Source organism: Coenobita brevimanus, chromosome 22 (genome assembly GCF_032717465.1).
Source record: "Coenobita brevimanus isolate Jiangsu-jjx chromosome 22, ASM3271746v2, whole genome shotgun sequence".
NCBI lineage: Eukaryota > Metazoa > Arthropoda > Malacostraca > Decapoda > Coenobitidae > Coenobita > Coenobita brevimanus.
In genome coordinates, this window is record NC_136975.1 from 8467893 (window position 1) to 8494812 (window position 26920).

At 40.7% G+C, this 26920-nt stretch overlaps 1 pseudogene; it reads left to right on the forward strand.

Annotated features, from left to right (window-relative positions):
* The first annotated feature begins 19600 nt into the window (after positions 1-19600).
* LOC145392559 (5S ribosomal RNA) lies at positions 19601-19719 on the forward strand (annotated as a pseudogene).
* Positions 19720-26920: the final 7201 nt, after the last annotated feature.

The window sequence follows — 26920 nt, forward strand, 5'->3', positions numbered from 1 at the left end:
AATAACGCATATTGTACAGTCTAGGAGTGGAAACACGTTTTCTGAAGCGATAGTAACAACACACAATAACAATAATGACAAGAACTAATTCCTGAGGTAAAATAGAAAGACAATAAAACAGAAATGTCAAAAGTCTCCAGAATGTTCGTCACATCTCCAGATATAAACCATTAACCCAATCCTACCAGCATAACAATTTCTGCAATGTTCCTCACGTGACGAAAACCATACTGTTTGTCACTAATATCTTGATGTTTGACAATGCGTTTATTAATGACAATCTCAATACATTAGTCAAGTAGATGTGATAACAATTAGACAGTAATCAAAGAGACCAGAGGAACTTCCTTTCTTTGGAATTGTGGATGTTGGCTCTTTTCCAATAATGAGGGAATGAAAATGGAGTAGATGGGAAGTTGTTGAATGCTGTGAAGAGTATGTATGAGAGTGCTAAGGCTGCAGTGCGTGTGTATAGTGAACTGAGTGAGTTTTTCTATTTGAAGGTTGGGTTGAAACAGGGATGTGTCATATCTCCATGGTTGTTCAATCTGTACATGGATAGGGTTATAAAAGAGATACAAGGTAGGGCAGTGGATGTTGGGGTCGCCTTAATGAGAGAGAGCAGTGTTTGGAAACTCCCTGTGCTGTTACTTGCAGATGATACTGTGTTGTTGAGTGAAGACGAAGTGGAGCTGCAAGGCTTCGTGGATAAGTTTGGGAGAGTGTGTAAGAAACAGAATCTAAAGGTGAATGTAGAGAAGAGTAAATTTATGGTCTTCGAGAGAAGTGAAGCCAGTGAATGTACAGTGAGGTTGGATGATGAGGAAATGGAAAATGTGTGTTACGTTTAAGTACTTGGGTAGTTTGATGAGTAAGGATGGAAGTTTGGAGGGTGAAGTGCTTGAAAGGGTACATCAAGGAAGAAAGATTGCTGGTTCCATGAAAGCAGTGATAAGAAACGGGGAAGTGAGCATGGAAGTGAAAAAGTTACTACATGACAGTATTGTGATACCACCTCTAACGTATGGAAGTGAAGCTTGAACATTGTTGGAGGGACACTAGTCAAGAGTGAGAGCAGTGGAAATGAGTTATTTGAGAGGAGCATGTGGAGTCACATGGAGAGATAGACTGACAAATGAGGATGTGAAGGAGCCTTGTGGTGTGGATATGGATGTGAGAGGAAGCGTTAGGAGAAACACACTGTGGTGGAAAGGCCATGTGGAGAGGATCGAGAGTGAGAGACTGGAGAGGAGAGTATATGTGAGTGAGGTGGAGGGGGAGAGAGGGAGGGGGAGGCCAAGGCTGATATGGAGGGATGGGGTGGAGAGATATATGAGAGAGGGGGGTGTGAATTGGCAGCAGGGCAGTGAAATGGCGGGGGACAGGGCGACGTGGAGGCGATTTGTTTGTGGCAACCCCGTATGGGATTAAGGCGTCTGGCAATAGATAGATAGATAGAAAATGTCTGAATAATATAGCTAGTATGGGGGCAAGTTTTCGAAAGTGCTTTTCAAAACTACTGGGGGAATTCGATTTGGAGCTTTTTTGGTTAGTAAATAGTCTAGCATATATTTTACGGTACTAATTAATATCTTTAGTGAAGCAATTTCGGGAAAGTCAGCTTCTAGTTGAGACACAATCTGATTGACTTCATTTAGGTAGAATTTCTGGCAAACGCACTGGGAAAAATGTTGGCTTTTCCACAAAGTTCATTTACAGAGTGTACATCTGAAGATTCTGGTTGGGGAATGAGCCACTACTTGTTAAAGATGCTGTTGAAAGAACTAGAGTTGACTAGAGTAGTCTGTTGGCATTAGGATTATCTAATACTTTAGATGCTTGATTGTTAAGTTTCATTTGGCGACATTCATCACTGCTTTTGCGTGGTTTCTTGAAATTTTAAAGTGATTGCGGATAGTTTTTTACTCGAAGTAAGAGATATATGTTAATGACTTTTGGGTCGTTGCTCTGGCACAGTGGTGTTGAACCATTTTAGTGAGTCCCATCTTTTAATACATTGTTGACTGGGTATGAACAGTTCCATACCAGCTTATACAAAATAAGTATTATGGGACTTGGTAGAACTGATGTTAGTGGAGAGGAGAGACTACCATGGAAAAATCACTTATGTAAATTCAATATCCATCACATTCTGTCCGATAAAAGAGCCATCTGGTCATCCTGTCTGGTTCAGAATGGGAAAGTTTGGGGGGAAATGCTAAATAAGGCTTTGATGAGACTGTGGTCAGAGAATCCAAGATTTTGCAGTGTATCCTACACTGGCCGGGTTATTTTTCAGGAATAGATCCAAGAGATAGGCACTATGTTCAGGATTTTCTGGTATTATAGTTGATTGTTTTATAAGTTGCGTGAAATTAAACGATTGTGCAAACAGCTCCCACCTAAGATCAGTATCGTCAGTCCTGGCAGTCTGCAATAATCATTCTATATTATGGACGTCAAAATATCCCAAGATGGTAATTTCAGTAGTGAGGGTGAGATTAAGGTTAGTCAACTGTGTGGATATGGTGTCAGATATTGTGGGATCTGATATGGCACAGCGGAGTTCCCGAGGGTACACACACACACACACACACACACACACACACACACACACACATCACAACTATATATCACTGCTAAAATAATTCCATATTTGGTTTAGGACAGACATTTTTATTTTTGACTAATTTGTTTTAGTATCTATGAGCCTTATGGATATGGAAAAAGCAAGAAAAACGGAGAAGGATTGTGGAAGGTTCTCTGAATGTATGGTGATGATAACAAGCTGATGAATGCCGTTAAGCGTTTTACAAAGGTTGCTGGACATCTGTGTGAATGGTTCTCAGTCATTGTTGGCTGTGTGACGTGTCTGTGGTTGTTCAGTATAATATGAATGATGTTATCAGAAAGGTAAATACATTAGTAATTTACAGTGAGGTGGCGCTGGTAATGAATAACGAAATATAAATTACTTCAGAAACAATATGTATTTGATACAGTGCTGCTTGCAATTAGTGGATAAGAGCTTAGTAGATTGGTGCAGAGTTTTCTAAATGCCTGTGAGCACAGGGTCTTGAAAGTGAATGTAGATAAGATTAACCTGATGGTTGTTGAGAAGTGGTCCCAGAGTGATATTATAATGAATGGAGAGAGAACTTAGTTGGTAGGAGCGTTTAAGTAGGTGGGTGGAGAGATTTAAAATTTAGGTAAATGTGCAAAAGAAGATGAAAGTAGAGTAGCACAAGGAAGGAAAGTGGGTAGGGCTATTGAAGGCATTGATAAGAAGTAGAGGTATGAGTGTGGAGGCTGTGAGAGTCTTGTATTAAGGAGATTTACTGCCTTATCTAACATACGGGTGTGAGGCGATGGTGCGGCATGAAAATGAAAAGTCAAAAGTAAGATCAGTGGAGATGGAACCGTTGAGGATCATGTGTGGGTTGCGGAGAGCGGATAGAATAAAGAATAATGTGACTCGTGAAAGATGCGGAGTAAGTCTGTGGTAACAGCAGTTGAAGTGTGCTTAGATGGTATTGGCATGTACAGATGATGAGCGTGAACAGTGGTGAAAAAGGTAATGATATTTAATGGAGGGAGGAGATATGGTACACCTGGAAGATTGTGAACAGATATGATAAAAATAAATGTATGAGGGTGAGCGGTGTGGGAACTAACGAGGCTATGATCGAGCTGGTTGGAGGAATTTCGTGCTGAGGAGTATACGACCATGGTTTGGTACCACCATTTACCTTAACAGTCATCGGACTGATTCTGACAAAGTTAACTCCGCTGTTTAGGGTTGATGACGATTCAACGTTCGGGCGGTATTTATATGATGAAAAATCCTCCACTGAGATAGCCTATTAATGTGTACATGATGAGAAATCTTACATTTAATACTGAGATAGGCCAATACGACTGGCTACGTGTATGCATGGAACTCACTTTAAGTGGTGGGTTCCATTACTTGAAGAGAAAGCAAAGAAACCAGGCATTTTGGGCAGCAAGTTTAATGTAAATATTATTTGTCATTGACTTAAGCATGTTAATTCACTAACTGTCGAAAGACTGCTCTAATAAATATACAAAAACTAAAATGACTGTTTACACAACTCAATCTACCATCTCTACAGTGTGTCAGGACTCCATATTATAATTACAAATCATAATAGATAGCATGATGGATAGACAGATGGATAGATAGATAGACAGATAGAAGCAGCAAGTCAGGGGATGAGATAGGTAGTGTGTCAGCGAGAATCGAGCAATGGTAAACATGCTTACACACTCTAACTCAAGGAATGCTTGATAGGCACACGAACAGTGCCTCGTGACCATACACACACATACACACATAATCACACACAGGCTTCTAGAAGCTTCACATCAGAATATTCCACGTGACACGACCCCTGCTAAAATAGGAATTTAGGAAGCAGAGCTCAGAAGGAGGTTAGCCTTAGAATCGACAGGTAGTAGGGAGAAGGAGGTTAGCAACATGGGAGAGAGAGAGAAGGAGGTAGCTCACGGGACTCTATACTTAACTCATGTGTGAAAGACTTTGTTAATATTTCCAAGACAATAAAAATAGTCCCATACTCATCTTTACCTCTCCTGTCATTGCATGACAATGGGAATTAAGGTTAGCTACTTACAAAACTACTCACCTATAACAACCGCTCGTCCACGAGTTTAATATATGTATAACTGATCTACAAAACACACTACAAGCAGCTACAAATTATATTGTAAGATATGGCGGCAGCGAACGTACGAACTTCGTTTACGAATCTACAGTGAATTTCTACAAAAGCAGGCGAGACTAACAAAGATTAGCTTCAGTTCTACAGTGAATTCCTACAAAATACAGCCTACAAGCCTACGAATCTACGAATCTATAAGCCTACGAGCCTACGAGTCTACAAGCCTACGAGCCTACGAGTCTACGAGTGTACAGTTGATTCTGCATTATCAAGATTGAAAACAAAAAAATACCGCTTACAACCAACAACTCACAACCAGCTCCTGACAGTATTCTCTCCACCCCCCCCCCTCCGTCTCCCCGATCATCACGCTGATTTAGAGGTGAAGAGGTCACAGGACGTCTTGCCAGTAGTTTAACAAAATACTGATACAAACAGTCTTGCAAATTCTACGACGAACCAACGAACTACAACAATCTACGATCAACTACAAGTAACAACTCTTCGAGTCTTCTGTATAATCTTCTACACGCACCTACAAGTAGCGGCAGTCTTCATCACACAACGAGTAAATCACAAGAGAAAAGGACCGAGAATACATCGAGAAAGAAAAACAAAACAAACAAACGAAGAGCGAGACACGACTCACAACCACCTGACCTCACTCTCCTCTCTCTCCTACCTCCATCCAACCTCCACCGCTGACGCAGGATTGTGAGGTCAAGACGACGAAGCAAATACCAAGCCCATATTCGCAAGTCATCTTACTCACTCATCTTCACTCAAGTTACTCATCAGTATTCATTTACTCACCACAGCTACCAGTGTGGGAAGTCGACGTCACCATACGTGTTTGCTGAGACGACGTCACGCCTATCAACGTGTGTCTGACACCCCACAACACGTCAATCAACCTGTGAAGGACAACGCTATCACCACGTGCAACACCACTCACACCATTCCCACCACGGTAAAAATTAGTGAGTTACATAGTTACTTCATTTATACGATACACAGTGATAGAGAACACATTTTGCACAAACATATAAAACCTGCTGTATAATTATAACTTAAATACATATACCTACTTCAATTATCTTCATAATTCAATCATTAAATACTTGCACCAACAATAAATATTCTACACTGTATATATTCATTCATTTATTATAGCATTTATTTACTACCAACGAGTGTTACCATTTATACCTACATAAAATACGTGTTTCATACATACAGCTATACATTATTACATCTACGAAGTAATAAAGAAAATATACCATCACAGTTACTCAGTGAGCGATTAAAATAACTGTATTAAACATTTATTAATTAAAGCTACCTAGTGTGGAAACAGATAAATTAAGTTACAAGGAAAACCAGAAAAAGAAAAAAAAAAATGGCCAACACAAATGATGTTAGCAAGAATGCACATCTTCAACACAATCGTGAAGACAAAGATTTCCACACAGTGCTGACACATACATTGCCCACGATAGGTACAAGTGAACAAGTCAGTGTACATAGTTAATACTGTATATAGTGTATATATATTTTTTATATAAAATAACAAAATATGGGGCTATATAATATCATTTTCAGTAATATCTGTGCAATTTAAACTAAACCTTATAAAAGGGTCCCAAGGGAATTAGCCAGCAATTATGCAACCTCGAACAACACCGAAAAAGCGTAGACAGACGAAGGAAAATAAACTATAGAAAATCAATACATACAAAAAAAAGAAAGAAAAAGAAATAGAGTAAGATCACATAACAAACAAATGAAAATAAGCGTAAGTGTTACTACAAATGCCAAAATACCACATAAACTTCTTCTGTAAGTGAAACAAAGAACAAAGTGTTCTCCACAAGCAAGTGGCATGGCACATCATCACATAAACTCCTTCTATTCGTGAAACAAAAAGCAAATTGTTGTCTCCACGAGCCAGTAGCATGGCACATCATCACTATCATCGACCGCAGCATGACCGAATTCGATGTCAGGACTTCAGTTATTACAATTATGTGACTACAAACAATATGTAACAAGTATGTAACGACAAACGATTGCATTATGTTACACTTGCTACAATTATGTAACTACAAACAATATGTAACAGTTATGTAACAACAAACGATTGCATTATGTTACACTTGCTACAATTATGTAACTACAAACAATATGTAACAATTATGTAACGACAAACGATTGCATTATGTTACACTTGCTACAATTATGTAACTACAAACACTATGTAACAACTATGTAACGACAAACGATTGAATTATGTTACACTTGCTACAATTATGTACCTACAAACAATATGTAACAATTATGTAACGACTAACGATTCCATTATGTTACACTTGCTAGTTATGTAACTACAAACGATATGTAACAATTCATACAATGTTACAGTTATGCATTACCACAATAATATGTAACAATTCATACAATGTTACAATTATGTATTACTCCAATATTTCTACAATATTATGTAACAGTTCATACAATGTTACAATTATGTATTATTGCAATGTTACTACAATGTAACAATTACAATACAATTATGTAACAATTCATACAATGTTACAATTATGCATTACCACAATGTTACAACAATATTATGTAACAATTCATACAATGTTACAGTTATGCATTACCACAATGTTACTACAATATTATGTAACAATTCATACAATGTTACAATTATGCATTACCACCTGTATTACCAGAATCATCACACAAGTTAGGTGAAATATTAGACATTACTAAAGGGTTAACTCAATATGTAATATAATGACCTAGCAATATTACCATTGCACAATTATATGTGAATGTCTGTTATACACATCTTACAAAATGTAATACAATAACCAGTTTCACTATACTGTTTTTGTTCTTTTATGTATACAACTTGTTTACCATATAATATTACTGGATAATTGCAATATTATACCGGTACAATATTATACTCAATATTATGTATTAAGAGTGAAGAAGACTACAGTACTATGTCTTATTAGATTAACATATGTCAGTGATGATTGCTGTCGGAGGACCGCCAGCTACGTGACCAAGTGATGTCAGGACTCCATATTATAATTACAAATCATAATAGATAGCATGATGGATAGATAGATGGATAGATAGATAGATAGACAGATAGAAGCAGCAAGTCAGGAGATGAGATAGGTAGTGTGTCAGCGAGAATCGAGCAATGGCAAACATGCTTACACACTCTAACTCAAGGAATGCTTGATAGGCACATGAACAGTGCCTCGTGAACATACACACACATACTCACACACAGGCTTCTAGAAGTTTCACATCAGAATATTCCACGTGACATGACCCTTGCCAAACTAGGAATTTAGGAAGCAGAGCTCAGAAGGAGGTTAGCCTTAGAATCGACAGGTAGTAGGGAGAAGGAGGCTAGCAACATGGGCGAGAGAGAGAGAGAGAGAGAGAGAGAGAGAGACTGAGACAAGGAGGTAGCTCGCGGGACTCTACTCTATACTTCACTTGTGTGTGAGAGACTTTGTTAATATTTCCAAGACAAATAAAAATAGTCCCATACTCATCTTTATCTCTCCTGTCATTGCATGACAATGAGAATTAAGATTATCTACTTATAAAACTACTCAAGTATAACAACCGCTCGTCCACGAGTCTAATACATGTATAACTGATCTACAAAACTTCACTACAAGCACCTATAACTGCTGTGGTAACAGCAGTTGAAGAGAGTGTGCTTAGAAGGTATTGGGATGTACAGATGATGAGCGTAAACAGTGGTGAAAAAGGTAATGATATTTAATGGCAGGAGGAAATATGGTACACCTAGAAGATTGTGAACAGATATGATAAAAATAAATGTATGAGGTTGAGCTGTGTGGGAACTAACGAGGCTATGATCGAGCTGGTCGGAGGAATTTCGTGCTGAGGAGTATACGACCATGGTTTGGTACCACCATTTACATTAACAGTCATCGGACTGACTCTGACAAAGTTATCTCCGCTCTTTAAGGTTGACGATGATTCAACGTTCGGGTGGTATTTACATGATGAAAAATCCTCCACTGAGGTAGCTCATTAATGTGTACATGATGAAAAATCTTACAATAAATACTAAGATAGCCTAATACTACTGGCTATGCTTTTTTTTTTTTTTTTTTTTTAATGTGTTCGTCTCTGGGCATAGGCTTCACAGCCTGCTGTCGAGGCCCAGCAGTCCTCCTACATACCATACATCTCTACATGTCACCACTTCGGCGCTAACACCCACCGTCCATATTGAATACATGCTAGGGCTGTCTCATACAGGATTGGTGTATTGGTATTAGCGGGAGTATTTTTACGACATGTCGGCGGGTCTTCTGGTAGATCAGTAAAGCCTGATTTAATGAAATTCAAATCCTTAAACTGTTCCCTGCCCCAGCGGGGCAAAGATATCAGAGAGAGCAAAGAAACCAGGCATTTTGGACAAAAAGTTTATTGTAAATATTATTTGCCATTGACTTAAGCATGTTAATTCACTAACTAGCGAATGACTGCTCTAATAAATATACAAAAACTAAAATGACTGTTTACACAAATCAATCTACCATCTCTACAGTGCACATACTGAGAGACCTGTTGCAATACAGATTACAGGCAGCAAGATGTGGAGGTCACGTCACGGGCGGCTGAGCAGTGGGTCGGTGGTGCTGGAGGCGGTGGGCAGCGTACTGGGCCAGGGACTCTATGGCAGCCTGTCAACCAGCCACTCAAACCACACACTAGTCGGCACTTGGCTGCTTTTTGGTATGGTGATCGGAACAGCATATCGCAGCAGCCTCATTGCCTCCCTCACCCTTCCCAGACTGCCACCCAGACCAGAGACAATTGAGGAGCTTGTCAGATCTGTAGATAAGTAAGTCATGACCGAATACAGAGAGGTAAGCTGAGCTTTCTAGTGTGTTCATAAAAGCTGTTATTAACATCATGTTAGGAACATATCAGAGGAGGTTAAATGCAGTGACTACAACATGTAGTAAAAAGTGTTTTTGCTGAAGAGATTACAAAGATCATCCTATTTTAATTATGGTACATGGTAAAAAAAAAAAAAAATATTGTACATTTTATGCTACACAAGATTTTATTTTTGTGGTTCGTTGATGCTTTAGGGGGGGGGAAAAAAAACTTATTTGGTTGTATTTATGATCGGTGAGAAGAAAAAAAAAAATTATTGTTGGTAAAGAAGAACAATAAGAATCTAGTGTCAAAATCCAGCTCAGAGCCAGATCATCGGCTTATTGTTGGTAAAGCCCAGTCTCTTTCTATGTTTTCGAAGACGAAATATTCCACACAGGTATCCCTTATATTCAACAAAATGCAAATCAGTGTTTCTGTTTGCTATATCATTTTTGCCACCTTTTTACGAGCTGTCTTCGAGAGGTTATTATGCGTTGTAGAGGTCAGAAGTCATTAGTAAATTCTACACATTCTTAGGCCGACTCATCTGCTGAATTTAAAAAGAGGATGTTATTATTCTTATGTGGTGTACATTTCAAGTGTGTGACGTACCACATACAGCACTCACTCTGTATGTCTGTCTGTCTCTGTATATATATATATATATATATATATATATATACACACACACACACACACACACACACACGCACACACACACACACAGACATAAGACGTGAACCGGCGCCTAGGGGTTAAACTATAATGTACAAAAGTAAGGCAATTATAGTTAACAGAAAAAACAACAACCATTACCATAGCTACCACCACAACCACAGCTAGTACCAGCACGAACACAACTAGTACTATCACCATCATCACAACTATCATCACCACCACAACCAACACCACCAAGCTAGTACCACCACCATCATCACAACTATACCCTATTTGATTGACCTGTGCAGCTGAGATGTATGGGATGAGTAGGGTGTGTTTGATTCGCGGCTTCTGATTGGCCGCCGATGGTGTAAATCTACAGCTTTTCTTATTTCAACATATATATTTATATTTTTCAACTGCCTGCAATATAGGCAGCCAGTATAAATATGGAAAATTTCCGAAGCTAAAGAGGTCAGAATTAGCTTAAAAAGTTCACTGTTATCAAGGAAAATTAAAGTTGATTATACAGTTTTATAAATCGATGAATGACGTTTAATGTAAATCATCCACCCCCATTGTACACCCACGTCCGCATGTTGCACTGCATCCAGCCACGGTGTACACCTATGTCCGCATGTTGCACTATAATATCCACTCATGGTGTACAGCCACTTCCACATGCTGCACTACAATACATGCCTGCATGTACTTCAGTGACATCATCGGTGGCCAATCAGCAGCCGTGAATTAAACGGATCCTACTAGCCCCATACATCTCAGCTGCACAGGTCAATCAAATAAATTATACCATCACCACCACCACCAACACCAGAACTACCAACCAATTTCTGCTTAATAAAGTAGTCTGATCGTAGCATCAGTGAAGTAAGAAACATTGGGCAACTCCCTCCCCATCTCTCCCTCTCTCTCTCTCTCCATGTCTGTGCAGAGACATGAAGCTCCACGGGAATGTCCCGCCGCATTTCCCGATTAATATAAGAAATAGAATGATAAAAGAAACAAAATGAGTTATGTAAAAGTTATGACGTATGGAAGCGAGGCGTGGACCTTGCAAGAGGGGAACAAGTCAAGAGTGAGAGCAGTGGAAATGAGTTACTTGAGAGGAGCATGTGGAGTGACATGGAGGGACAGGTTGACGAATGAAGAAGTGAAGGAACGTTGTCGGGTGGACGTGGATGTGGTTGAGAAGATTAGGAGAAATACACTGAGGTGGTTTGGACATGTGAAGAGAATGTAGAATGGAAGACTGACTAAGAGGGTGTATGTAGGTAAGGTGGAGAGAGGGAGAGGGAGGGGTAGACCGAGGATGAGGTGGAGGGATGGAGTAGAGAGGTATAAGGGAGGGGGGGGGTGAGTTGGGGGGAGGGTAGTCAAATGGTGGGTGACAGAGCGACTTGGAGGCGTTTTGTCTGCGGCCACCCTTTGCGAGATTAGGGCGTCGGGCTATAAATGAAAAAAAAAAAAAAAAGTGTTATACAGAATATATTACCTCCAACCTTAACTATGAATATATATTAACCATTCGATGCAGTTTTTGAAGTGAAGAACCTCACTACAAAAGAGATGAATCCTACGACAGTTGTCACCCAATCGCACTGAATATAGTCTATTATACTATAGCAGTAGGCATGTGTGTGTGTGAGTGTGTGTGTATTTTGGTCGGCCAAAACTACACATACAAATCGCACCAAAATTGGCACAAAAATCGCAAAAAACTCGCTGATATGAACAAACTTGGTCCCATCACGATTGAAAAACTCTTACTATATTTAATGAGCGATCAAAATTTGACCAAAAAACGCCAGTCCTGACGTCAGTGTGTGAAATTAGGATTGCGTTCACTGTAGAGTTTTTGATGACTGTCTAACGTACTATAGCGCGATCAAATTTTAACCAAAAACGCCGTTCCCAGCGCCCAGTCGTTTGCCGTGGCCAAGTGGTTAATATCTCGGACTTGCTTGCGGACAACTTGGGTTCCATTCCCGAAGCTGCAAAAAATACGATCAATTGGTTAGCTGCAAATAATCCTAGTGACAACATTAGACTAGAACAGCACATAAAAGGACCATCATGGGCCCTTCGATGTCGCCTTGACCACCGATAATGACAATGTTAGACTAGAACAGCACATAAATATGACTCGGATTACCTGAAATGATCACAACGTGCGTGCGAAGCGCGAGGAAACGAGTGAGAAGCACGAGAAAGCGAGCATGCAGCATGAGAGCCCTCCGCAGGAGCAAGTGCGAGAGGGCCTGAAGGGCCCACGAGCACTTGTATTAACTAGAAAACAAAAATTTTCTTCTAAAATGATTTTTAAAATGTAGGAATGGCAAAAATGCACAGATAAGAGATGAAACAAGCACAGACAGGAGGAAGTATTAGGGATGGGAGGAGATTTGGAGACCCATGCCCATTACTAGCCTACATTCCACCAGCTACAAGTTTGTAGCTAAAGTGTGGAATGTAGTAGGCTAATGGGTATAGGTCTCCAAATGTCCTCTCATCCTGAATTCTCCCCTGTTTCTGTGTGTGTGTGTGTTTTTTTTTTTTTTTCATACTTTATCTGTGCACTTTTGCCATTCCTACTTCTTAACAATAATTTTATAAAATTTTTGTTTTCTAGTTTATGATCTTTTTGTGGAAGTATAATTATGTATGAAGCAAGTTTAGATCTGGATTGTTACATGCATAGCATACTGAAAGACTAAAACGAGGGTGCCTTCCCATGAAAAGAAGTGTTTTGGTACGTTCTTTAACTACTGTACAGTCAAGCTGTAGCAAACCAATATTGCACAAAATGGAGTACTGACAGGTGACCGCGATGCGGTTTTTAGTCCATAACTTGCGAACCGTAGCCTGAATGCTTTTCTAAACATGAAAAGAAACATCTACCCTTGGCAAGCTGCGATTTGGTGTATGGTATGCTCGCATACGCCTTTTTGTTTTGGAGTTATGGCTGATGAAGGAAAAGAAAAAAAGAAAAATAATCAATATTTTTGCGGTTCGATTTTGTGACTCTTACGAAGGTTAGCAAGACTATTAGTAGTTCTGCACTTGAATGGCGAAGGTCTTTTATTTCATAAGCTTAGAGCTAAGCTTATGCAACTGTTTTCGGGCGAATGTTCCTATACCCTAGAGTACAGGACGCCAGTTTGAACCTGCGCCATTCCTAATTACGGAGTGCTACCGCACTCCATTATAAGTTGTGCGTGTCCTTAATTCACAATATTTAAGGAAAGCAGGCTATCTAATTATTGAGGCAAGTGATTTGCACTAAGGAAAAATGCAGCAGCTTATCGTCATGTTAGTGCTATACTTCACAGCATTTATATTAAAGATACATACACAAAACAGTTCACCAATGCACTGGAAACAAGCCTTACACTACATCACACATAATGTACCTGTTATAATGTGTCAAAAAAGATATATTAAACATATGTGTACATAATCACCAATGCTACGGTATCATAAGGGTTAATTTGTTTTTCCACACAGCATCACAATAGAATCCTGGGGCAAAAAATGGAAAGAAACCTTCTCTGCATCCAAATTACCTGCGTACCGAGCTGTAGGAGAGCTGATTTACCTGGATATCGAGTTAACAGACGGACTTCATGATGCTATTAGGACAAAGTAAGTTGGTTCCCAGATTTGCCGGTATCATCTAACTACACCAGAGGGTAATGGAGCTTGGATCTTACACTACTTGGGTTAGAAGATTTAGTAACACTAAATATGCAACTTATTTTAAATAACCCACCTCATTATCCCATACAATATTATTGATGTAAACCGTACTAGTCAATCAATCAATCAATATATATATATATATATATATATATATATATATATATATATATATATATATATATATATATATATATATATATATATATATATATATATATATATATAGATATATATAGATATATATATAGATATATATATTGTTGCCCAGTTTTTGTTAGGGTCTTCTTTCGGCTGTCAGGGAATCTCTTTTGGTGGTCATTGACCTCTTGTAGGAGGAACTGCAATTGTCCTTCATCTTTTGTTAAAGTCTTATTTTACTTCTGGATCAGAGCAACTCCTTTCTCTGCATGGTCGTTGGTCACAGAAAGTCTCCGAACAGTCTCAGCTGGTCTTTGGTATTCTGCTCTTGTATGCCATTCCTCTGGATCAGAATATAAGAAAGTGGAATCAAGTCGAAGTTTTGTGAAGAAATTTTGAGTCTTCTCTGATGCGAATCCCGGGAAAGAACAGTCTTTGATAGAACTGGTCGGCACTGTTACCCTCTTGAAGCGATTCTCTGTTCCGCTCTGCTCTCTGATTGCCAAAACAATTCTCCTCTTGCAGTCCAGGGACACTTCCGGGTCGAAAAGGGAAAGACCTACCATCCCCTCCGACAAATACCACAAATGACTGGAGATCTTCCGTAATCCTGCCTTGCCCACTGCTGTATCAATCTTGTCATATGACTTGAAGGCCTTCAGAAGATCGAGATCTTGTCGAGGAGCATCAGCAGCGAGAGGTGCATTGGTCCAAGCCTTTGCATAGCTTGCATGACGAAAAGGCACATTCCCCGTAGCCCACTCTCCTCATTGGCAGTGAGACAAAACTGACTATGATACATCCATACTTTGAGAGAGTAGATAACCTTACTCATCCACCGGGCAAGATGCATTGGCCCTGGAGCCCAGAACTGGACACCACCTGGTAGGATACCTCCAAGGAAGATAAATGTGAACTTGACAAGTTAACTGGAATCATCTCATAGGTCCTACTGTTCTGCAAGACATGTCAAGGCCCAGCTGATGGTTTCAACTTTTATATCAGCAATGAGAACTGATATTTCTACATTCCCCTTTCCGGTTGCGTAGTTCTTGAGGTCAAGCATCTCTCATTGGGCCTGGAAGCACTAGAAGAGCTGGACTTCTGGTGCAGATGAGGTGCCCAAGAGGGTGGAGAACACTGCCTGTACTGCTAGTTCGAGGATGTGATGGCAACAGGCAAAACATTGGAGAGATTTCACGAGTTCTCGCTCTATAGGCATACAAGCGCCGTTCTTCCGTCCGGTATTGGAGGCAGTAGTATCAAACGACATTCCGACAACTTGGTTTGTGACACCCCACTCTTCCAGAGCTTGAACTACAGCTCTTGCCATTTGAACACTCATACCATTTGGAAGCCTTGCTGCTTTGAGCAACTGGGTAGAGTCCTTGCCTGATACCAGCACAGGTAGCCGATCAACATGACACTTGAAAGTTAAATCTTGGAACAATTTTCCATCGCAGTGGACGATGAGTGGGGTTCTAGCCTAAAACTCCTTCAGCTTAGAAGCAAGACACTCCCGATGTTTCTGTCTGTGACGGCGAATGGAGGATCTGTTGATATTCAGCTGTTCAACATTAGCTCCAAGAGAACAGTCTCAGTAAGAACATAGGGAGCCCCTCTGTCTGTCATTTTTGTTCGATCCAATGTTGCAGCCAGGGAGGAGGTCATAATGTTGACAGAAGCTCTTTTTTTTTTTTTTTTTTTTTTTTTAGAACTTTCTCCACTACCTACTCCTCCATTGAGACCTTCCTCCTCTTCAGTTGAATCAACAGAAGTTCAAGAACTGGAGCTTGCTGAACACTTAATCTCCACAACAGATAATGACACCATGGTCTCATCATGAGTATGCTTTCTCAGAGCATCAAACCTCTCCTTTCGCTGTGCCCTGCACTTTTCCTTCCCTGCCAAGACCACATCGATGCTCCCCATTTTCCTCCTCCAGTCTGGTTCATGCTGAGCTTTCAGAAAGGCCTTGTCTTCCTCGTTAGTCATAGTATGAGAGCTTCCGCATGAGCGTCATCGAAAAGGTTTCTTACGCGATTCTTGAAGGCCTCCTTGCGTTTTACCTGTGGGGTAGACCGTCTGTGTCATCCGTTCTTGAGGGATTCATACTCATGGTACAGTTTTTCAATTTTCACAATTGCGTTGTCTTTCCTCATCATCGGAATTCTTGCCATTGCCCAGTACGTGGACATCTCGTCCATTACCGTCGATGTGTCGGCTCGAACAGTGGTCTTCCTGAGTCGAAGATGATATAATATGACCCCCAACACTTCTCCATTGGAAAGGAGCTGCGAGCTTTTCAAATCAGGTTCTGGAGATATCACGTAGTCTTTACTTCTCGTGCATTTAATAGCCATCAGTACTGCACTGGAAACAAAATTCTTTAAATCTCTTGACAGAAAACAAGTAAGACACAGAAGAATGAGGAATTGTACCTCCATTTGTAAGCTTAAGCAATAAAGCTGCCAGCAATTAAATCCCAAGTATGAGCAAAGGGGGAGCCACGGATGGGCAAGCTGCAACTACAGCAAAATTAATTTAGATTTTGTGATAGCACGTACATCGTACTATGTAATCGTATGTTCTCCGGTGGTTGTTAATCCCAGGTGGTCGATAGCACAGGTTTAACTGTATAGGGATATTATGATCAAACTTCATCCCTCGTGTGCAAGATGTTCCCATCATAAGATTTCCCAACAATTTTAACCACGTGGATATCTCATTAGTGGTAACACATTTAGGGGGTAGGAGCTAAACCATTCAAAACAAAATTTTAAGGACCACCCTGAATATATATATATATATATGTGTGTGTGTGTGTGTGTGTGTGTGTGTGTGTTTGGTTCAGGCTTTTTTAACACTGGCCGGGAATCGATACCGGAACTCTTAGATAGGAGTCAGGCACTATTACATGATGTTTTAAAAGCCATGCCACTTGAATTCGACGAAGAACCGTGTAAATCCATTATCAGAGGATATGTTTCAACCCATACCCTTATGATGACATACTTCAGTTATCTGGAGTTTTGCTTAGCCCCATGCATCTCGGCAAGTGACAGCATATTTTGTCTATCCCAGGTCAGGTCCTGGCTCGAGCATTAAAAACATTCCATATAGTATGTCCATATGCGACTCAGAGCACTCTCCCCCCCTTCCCCTTTTGAGTTGGGGATGTGAAGGGTGCCAAGAAGGATGGCAGGGCCACCTCAGCCCCCACCTTTCCTGAGACCTCTTGATTAGGATCCCCAGCCAGAGAAGGTGGTGGCCTTTTGAAGGAAAAAGAAGAGGAAGGCTTGGAGGAGGACAGCAAGGCCATTCCAACCCCAGCCTCACCAGAGACCCTCTTGTGTCAGAGCCCAACCAGAAGTGGTGGCTTTTCAAGGATGGGAACGAGGAGGGCGCAGAGGAGGTCTGCCAGGCCACCTCATCCCCCCAACCCCATCTCTCCTGAGAGCCTCTTAAGCCCCAGCCCCAGTCGCAAAAGGTAGTGGTGGTCCTTCGGGGATGGTCACGAGCCTGCTCGTGGGGTGCTACCACATGCTGGTGAGCAGGCTTGAGTAGCAGTAGCAGTCAGGATAATAGCCAAACTTAGTAGTAGTCAAACTACTAGCAGCAGTCAGAGTAAAACACTCACCCCATCTAAGTTATAGGGCAGCGAGGATGGGTAATATTAACTTTTCCCTCCAAATAAAACCATGCTTGAGAGAGGACCATGCCCTACCATGTAATGTTACAGGCTGCAGATGATAATCAGCCTGAGTAAAGAGATCTGCTTTTTCAGTAGTAGATACAGCTGCAGAACCATGTGAACAGATAAGAAGGGGGAAGGAGGATGAAGTAAGTTAGTTCAGAAGAAATGGGAAGAATATGAGACGGAGAGTTCAGAGTATTTAATATGAATGAAATTATTTTTTAGGAAAGTGGAGAACAGACAGCACAGTTCCGGGCAGGGACATAACAGAGTTGAGATTAAGGGTTGGGGTGGATCTGGTATCTTATGTAGGCCTCCTTCTGGACAGCATTAGAACAAGTGTGTTTAAACATTTTTTTTTTTTTCATTAGTCACAGGAAAAGAGAAAGGAATATATGGCTCCATGCCTGGGAGAATAACTTCTCAGTGCACAAGGCATACCCAGACGGCTGTCAGTCGTGGAAGCCATAATCATTCAAGGAAAAATCTAAGAAGTTGGCTAATAACTGAGGGCCTCCCAATCAACAGCTCCGAAGTTCTCAAGTCAATGCTTAATTGGAGGGTGTACAGGCTTTACTGGAGCAACAGGAGAGGACAAGGTGACAAGGTTGTGATCAGAGGAGCTCAATGAAGAGGAAAGACTAAGAGAGTATGTAGAGGGATTTGTTATAAGATAAAAGTCCCGTACACTGGAACTCTCCAAGGTGGTCAGGAATATGGCTAAAGTGCTGTACAAACTGACACAGGTCATTAAGGATAGAAAAGATGTAAGCTTGTTCGCCAAGGGTTAATGAATGGAGATTTCAAACGTATGAGAAACTGATACTGTCGGATGTGGTCCACCTTAGAAGGAAGATAGCCGAAGAATTTTTCATATTCTGCGAAATTAGGGGATACGTACACAGCATAGATATACTTAGTCACGGGATATCCAAGGCCAGAGCGTTGAGAATTCAGAAGATATAGTTCAGGAACACACGCGCAAGATAAGTTGTTGCACACATGTACAAAACAGCCACCCTTGACTTTGAAGTGAGAATAGAGTAAGTAGGAGGATACTAAGAAGGGTTTGTTATCAGTCGCCTCAGACAGCTAAGTTTTAGTGAGGAAAAGAAGGTGAGGTTCAGAGGAAGGGAAGCGGTGATCGATAGAGAGAAATTTTGAGGAAAGGCCACTAATATCGCAGATTTAAGTGCGAAATGGGTCAAACACTGATTCCATGAACCTCATTTGGTGTTGGTCATCACTGGGAAAGGAGCAGGTGGTGGAGGGTTTCAACCCATCCACACCCGTAGAACTCCGAGGCTGGGTGTCGAGACGCCATTTTTCCAAAAACAGGAAGTTTGGTGTCTAATGTAGACCCGAAAGCAATAATCGGTAGCCCGGCTAGTTGCTGAAGCCTAGGGAAGGATAGACTGGGGGAATGAACACGGCCTTCCCTTCCCTCGGCCCTCTCCCTCTCACACCTCCCTATCCAATCCCCGTCTAAACTTTGCCGGGTAGGTTTGTAAAATTCGTGGTTGGCGATGTTACGTTGTGTCCATGTCTACATGAATAAACATTCACGTGAGTTACCACTAGTGTTAATAATATTTCATAAAGCAATGCTGGATAATGTGTTACCAGCTAGCATATGAACGTGGAGAAGCAATATGATATAAATAAAGGCATGAGTAAGAAGAAAGCTGAGCGAGTATGATTTGAGTACATTATATTATAATATATTCTTATTAACATCACGTTGAGTTCACCGCTTCCCGTCCGATCAGCGAAGTTAAGCAACGTTGGGTCTGGTTAGTACTTGGATGGGTGACCGCCTGGGAACACCAGATGCTGTTGGCATCCCTACGTGTCAAGTGGGGTTGGTGGAGGATTAGTGCCCCTCCCTGTAAAACAATTAACTCTGAGCGCTTGACCACCCCGTTTGGGATACATGGCGTCTGGCAATGGATGGATGGAAATAATATTCCCTTTTCAAGTGTATGAAGCTGTGTCAACCACATTTACGATATCTGTTACCGTCTGGCATTGCTCCAGGTGGTCAAGCATACAAAAATGTTTTATGGTTATTTATAGACACGAAACCTGCTACGAATAATATTCCCTTTAGATATGAGACTGCTTCAAAGATTCGAGTCATCCTCTGGTATAAATCACACACACACACACACACACACACACACACACACACAATATTGGATAGTTGCACACAAGCGCATGCACACAGATCTGCAACAGAATGTCAGAGCATAGCCATTCAATCTAAAGATGAGGACTACAGTCCTGCTGTTTACAGAATCAGTTACCACTTCCCCCATCATCGTATCCTTCACCATAATCAGAGTAATAATTACATCAGCATGTGGACTGTGGGATTATGTTAATTTACAGCAAACGGTTAGACAGCTAGTCCCACGAGGAATAATTTTCTTTGGCCGCTGCTATAACGCCCAGAGCAAATAAGTCTTCCATGTCTCGCATATGTCATCAATTCGCGTGTGGTAAATGCAGTTATTTTCTGTAAGGACAGGCAGCATACAAAGGTCATAACCCACATACAATCTGCTAGCAATACACAACTTTATGGCCTTGTGACACTAACATTGGAAATGGTGTACTTCACCTAGTAATTTAAACCACAGAGAACTCGCTTCTATACCGTATCATGTTGTCCATCTGATTTGCAATATGTAAGTGTATAAAATGTGTGCTCAAAGCTTGTTGGATGTTTCGCCCATGTTCTGGGATTTGCTGGTTCGAACTACGGCGAAGAGGCAACACAGGGTGGTGATGGTGGGGAGTGGAGTGACAGACGGTAACTGATATCGTAAATGAGGGTGAAACAGTTGCATACACTTGAAATACGAATATTGTATACTTAATATTAACATAATGCATTATCAAAATGCACCGAAATTTTACTCACTCCGCTGTATTAATTCTTCTGCTTTTATTTCCATCACATTGCTTCTCCACGTTCATATGCTAACTAGTAACACATCACTGCACATTACTCCATGATATGTTATTAACGCTAATGGTAACGCACGTAAGTGTTAAATCATGCAGACATGGACACAACGAAGCACCGCCAGCCGCGAATGCTACAAACCTACCCGACAACGTTTAGACAGGGAATGAGTAGAGAGGGTGAAGAGGGGAGGGCAAGGGGTAGCGGAAAGTGGGGAGGCCGTGTTTGTTCGCCCGGTATATCCTTCCCTTGGATTCAGCTACTAAGGGGGGCTACTGATTATTGCTTTCGGGTGTACATGTAAATTGGTGTAGACAGTTTGCTCGCCCACTCTCTGTACTACTGAAACACTGCTCTGTTTACGTATAACTGTCATGATCACATAGCCACAAATCATTCAGTGTTAAAGCCTCTTGTGAACAACAATGTTTTTACATATATCCAAGTAAAAAAACTACATTGAGGGTTCTGATCAAGCAGTTGGAGTGGTCAGGTAATGTGATTTCGAACGTAAATCAAACAAAAATCATTCAGCCAATATGCGGGTTAGTATTGTGTCCTGTATTTATACCAAATTCAGTGCTGCAACCATTCGGTCATGTAGTTACTCTTTACATGTCTCACTGCACAATGAGATACATAAATGAAACTAGCCTTAACACTTTCAACGCACTGTAAGTATATATATATATATATATATATATATATATATATATATATATATATATATATATATATATATATATATATATATATATATATATATATATATTTGTGACAGAAAACAAGCTCACATAGGGGGTGAGGTGAACCTGCTACTGACCGCCTACAAGCACTTCTCTCGTTTAGACGGGACTTCCCCTCTGTACCTAGGCAAGGCAATGATGTATAAAGCCCTGTACGGTTGGGCCATCCCACACGACGCACCATACAAGGGTGATCTAGACAGAATCCTGACACATGTTTTACAAGTAAGTAATTCAAGATTGTCATGCTACTTCCTTAGCTCAGTAAGGGTTATTAATTATAGCATGCGAAACCTTTTTAACACGATGACATCTGCATCTTCTTGTTGTACCTAGCGTTCGTTATGACCTTTATACGACAAACTAATTGTACTGATGAGGTTAAAAAAAAGCTTCTTTCGTGTGTTTCTCACAAGCCTTCTCCCATGTTTTGTGTAAATTCATTGAACGCTTTAATGTCACCGTCTCAAGTTAATCTCTGACCCTGGATTTTGTCATATTGTTAAAAAAAAAGAAAAGAAAAAAAAAAAAGTCTCCCCTCTGCAAAAAGTTGATCCCTCCATTAAGTCTGGCAAAGTTTCAGTAAACACGGTAGCTAATACCGTAAGTAGCTAGCCTTCATAAACAGATCATAAGCAAAAAAGCACAAACGTTTTTTCTAAGATTGTAGTAAAGATGTATAGATCAAAGTATAAAAAAAGAGAGCATTTGGGATGGGAGGATATTTCGATTTCATACCCATTATAATAATTATTTTTCATACTGTAGTCACAAAAAGTTCACCCGTGGTGGAAGGTACAGTAGTAATAAGAACAGAACTCTGAATCTCGTCCCATGACAAAATCTTTTTTTTTTATATATATATATATTTTTTTATTATATCACTTTAACTATAATTTATATTATTTATTTATTTCATAAGCATTAATATCAGAGACGGTTTGTTTGGTCGCAAAATCAATTTCTTTGCAAAAGCCCTGTTACTCCAGCTTTAAATATTTGATCTGCATTTCCTACCTCCTATCGCGAGGCGCTCACGACAATAAAGGATGCTCGATTTGCTGCACGAGTCGGCGCTGCTGGGGTTATTACTTACCAGTGGTTAATGGTCTTTCTCGGCCAGAAAGACTGGGGCTGATCAACAGTAACAACAAAATAAACTGTTCACGTCAATTAAGTGATTTAACCGATATTTGATTTTGTTTCAGGCTGGTTTATATGATCAATGGAAAAAGGACGAAATGGCAGCCGCTGCTCGAGAACACCGCATCAAACAGCGAGAGAAGATGAAGAATCTTCAGAAGGAGGGAAAGACAGAAAAGGACAGTCAGAGCACAGAGCTTAGACGTCTGACGCTTACTCACATCCTGGGTCCATTGTTGCTGCTTCTCCTGGGTCTTAGTTTGGGAGGAATGGTCTTCATTATGGAGAAGTTTCTCATGACGAAGCCACCTTATCTCTAAACTTTTCCATGTATTCATCCTTGGTACCTGTAAATGATTTTACTCATTTGGGAAAAAATACGATTCCAAAGAAAAAAATAATTACAGATGTAGCTACGCCTATCCCTTTCTCTTTGATTTCAGTTTCATTAAATCTGTTCGATCAGAGACAAATAATAAGAAATTCATCCCCGTTTAAAGGGGCAAAAGTCACCATGATATCACAAGGTTATTTAAGTCATCAATTGATATTCTGTAGTGCAGGGAAATTTTTTTCAGCTCAAAATTCTCAAGACTATAGCGAACTGGTTTCACCCTTTCAATACAATAACTTTTATGTAGTTCTTGCTACCCTAGAAATGTTTTTCAACCTATAAAAGGAATGGAGGATATGGACCTAGCTTTCATTAACATCTTCACTACCGGGGTGTTCTAAGGTTATCATCTGGTAGGATCAACTATGAAATAAGAAATACATGGTGCTCACAAAGCACTGCTGGCTTGCAAAAATTATTTTTGTATGTAAGCTGTTTAACATATGATGTGCAGTGTTTCAAGTAAGAATTACCTGCAAGCAAACTTCAGGAGTTATTCTTTCATACTGAAGTAACTACATCTCCATAATTATGATTAACGCTACATTAGCAATAAAATATTGTGTGGCGACAGGACTTTGTGAAGACTCCCTACATCGTTGGAGTGCAGGCACTAAACGCTTGGTGTGTGATGTGGCAGCACCGAACTGTAGATTGCACAACACTTGTACATGACCTTAAAACAAAATCGTGTGTCGCATACCTCCACATCAGAAGTTAAAGAATCCCCAGCAATGTTTCCTGTCTTAAAACTCTGATCCATTTGTAGCTTATTAACCTTAGCTTTGCAGTGATTTCCTCACTCGTAGCTAAATATTCCATACTCAGTGAAACAATAAGACACTTCAATAGTTCTTCATATTTTCCAAAGCAACTCTTCACAAATTGCCCATATTCTAGAATTAATGTTTTGTTATTGTTCAACATTCCATTAAGAAACAGCAAATTTAGGAGAAATGTAAGTGGAGAGAGTATAACGTAAGAGAGGTATGAGAAAAGGCTGTATGATGTGTGTGATACTAGCTGGGACAGAACTCTCTGGGGGACTTTAATATAAATAATATTACAGAAGAAACGACGGACAGTATGATACCTCTTGTTTTACTGTATCTAGCTTCTTGCCAAAAGCAACACATCATGACCTGTTGTTAAACTACTTGGTCTTATGCTTAGACATCAGAACGGAGGTATGTTTAAAGCAATGCGAGGACCCAAAAATTTTTGCAAAAATAGTTATCATATCAACCAACTTAGAACACAGCAAGTTGGCAGGGCAGATCAGAGCATAAAGGGACAGGACACGGCATGGCAGAGGCGGACAGGGCAGGGCAAGGTACACTAAGGCAAGGCAGGGAATGAGGGGGCAGGGCACGACAGAGAAAGAAAGGACAGAGCAGGGCAAGGCAGGGCAGAGAAGGACGGGGCAGAAAAGGCAGGGCTGGGAAGGACAGGACAAGGCAGGTCAAGATAGAGCAGGCCAGGACGGGGCCTGGTAAGGCAAGAGAGGGAAGGCAGGTTGGATAAGAAAAATGTTAATCTTTTTTCTTCAATGACAATAGATTTCATTACTTAAATATACGCCCTTTCTTGTAAGAGTTAATCGGAACCAGCTTTGTTACCTATTGAATAAGAGCATTTTTTTTTATCTAAGTAAAACAGTCTGGTGGTAACAAGAAGAAAGTCATCACTGTTAAGGGTAAGAACAGGAAAGGAAGAGGAAGGGAAGACAAAGAGGGATTACTGTTGTGCTACCAAGTTTGTCTGATTATGCAGACTCACTAACAGTAAGTAAGCAACCTCCCTTGCAATGCATCCAGTGTGGTGAACCGATATTATCAAGGGGCTAACAGCAACTAGCCACAGCGAGGCGCGGGAAGTGTGTAGGTTTGGTTCCTGGTGGACACCGCTTTGCGTTTCCACCTATACTCGGTTCCACGGAGTCTGACGCACTTATTATGCCAGCCGGGGACAGGTGAATTTGGTAACACTGCGCGTTGCACTCGGGCGGTGATTGGTCAATTTCCGTTGTGTTTGAACGTGCACCAAATTGACTTTGTATTCCAACCGAGGCATCTCATTGCTTGTGAGATACCGGATTATACAGATACATAATAAAGCAATGATAAATGTGGTAGGTGGGGGCGCTCACCATCCACTCACTCAATGTAGTGCTGCTCTCGGGTGTCTGCCCTGTCCTCTCCTCCATCCATCTTTCCTTCCATCTTCTTCTATCTTTCATTTTTTCCTCGTCCTTCTGCCTACGGGTGACTTTACACTCCCTCTTCTGTCTTTCATTCCTTCATTCTTTCCTTTTCCTTCTGCCTATGGGTGACTCTGCGCTGAATGACAAGCCAAATGGTTTCCTGTACACCAGGAAACTACTACTCTGGGTGGTAACCATATAACCAAATTTTGGTGCCTGGTGGTTTAGTGGGTAATTATTGTGCTCCAATCGGATTGAGCCGGTGAAGATTTGTATCCAAGGGGTGGTTGAGGTTTATTGCTCACGTAATGCCACTCAGGGATGAGTGAGGTTGGTCACTCTCATCTTAAATGTCAGGACCAACTGCCTAGCCCCGGGCTACTACGCTCCTCATGGGTCAACGTAGGATTGGATGATGGATGGATGGATGTCTTTTATGATAAATATGTGCCTTTTAAATTACTGGAGATAAACCTGAACGACAATGATATCAAAACTAAGTAAAGTCGCAACTGGACGCATACGGACAACAGTCAGCGACATTTAAACTCATTTCATTATGTTTGATTTCGTTCACACTGCACGCGGTTTTATTATAGTAGCATATTTCAACTATTATTTTCTCATGGAGTTCGCTTTTATCTCCCTTTCTTTTCTTCCACCATTAACAAAAATTCGGTTCATTCTACAGTGATGTAATCCATTACTTTCCCGGCTCTTTGTCGAGGGGACAGTGATACATGCTTGAGGAGAGGGTGCATGGTGACAAGCGATAGGGTGTCTGTCTGTCTGTATGTCTGCCTTTTATGATACGAAAATGTTAGGGAAAATCAAACACCAAACTTATTCATGTAAGAAATAATTTTACTGAATCTGACTGGGAATACAAACAAATGCAGATTTTTAAAGCTACTGTTACCTACGAAGGTAATGAAAATGTGTATGTACACTATATGTATTGAGAATAGCATGTATTGACCCCAGTGAGGTGTGTGTGTGTGTGTGTGTGTGTGTGTGTGCACACACAGATCATAATTATTAGAAGATAAGCTAAGCGTATGTAGGGTAAGGTAGGTTGCATATTAGCAGATGAGGTAATGAAGGGCATGGTGTATACGTAGACTGTGACACTGTGTAGCAGTTGTGGGAAAAACATTCGAGCCTTCACAGGACCTCGGGACCGCCTTGCTATGAACGTCCTAATTCCCGCCACAGCCGCTGTGTTCGTATGCGTCCAGTTGCGACTTTACTTAGTTTTGTTATCACTGTCGTTCAGGGTTATCTCCAGTATTTTAAAAGGCACATATTTATCATTAAAGATATCATTATTTTAATATGTATCTGTATAATCCGGTATCTCACAAACAATGATATGCCTTGGCTGGAATACAAAGTCAATTTGGTGCACGTTCAAACACAACGGAAATCGACGAATCACCACCAGAGTGCAACGCGCAGTGTTACCAAATCCACCTGTCCTCGGTTGGCAAAATAAGTGCGTCAGACTCCGTGGAACCGAGTAGCCTATAGTTAACAACGACATCATAGTAGGCTTCACGTCACCTCGTTATTTGGCTATGTGGTTA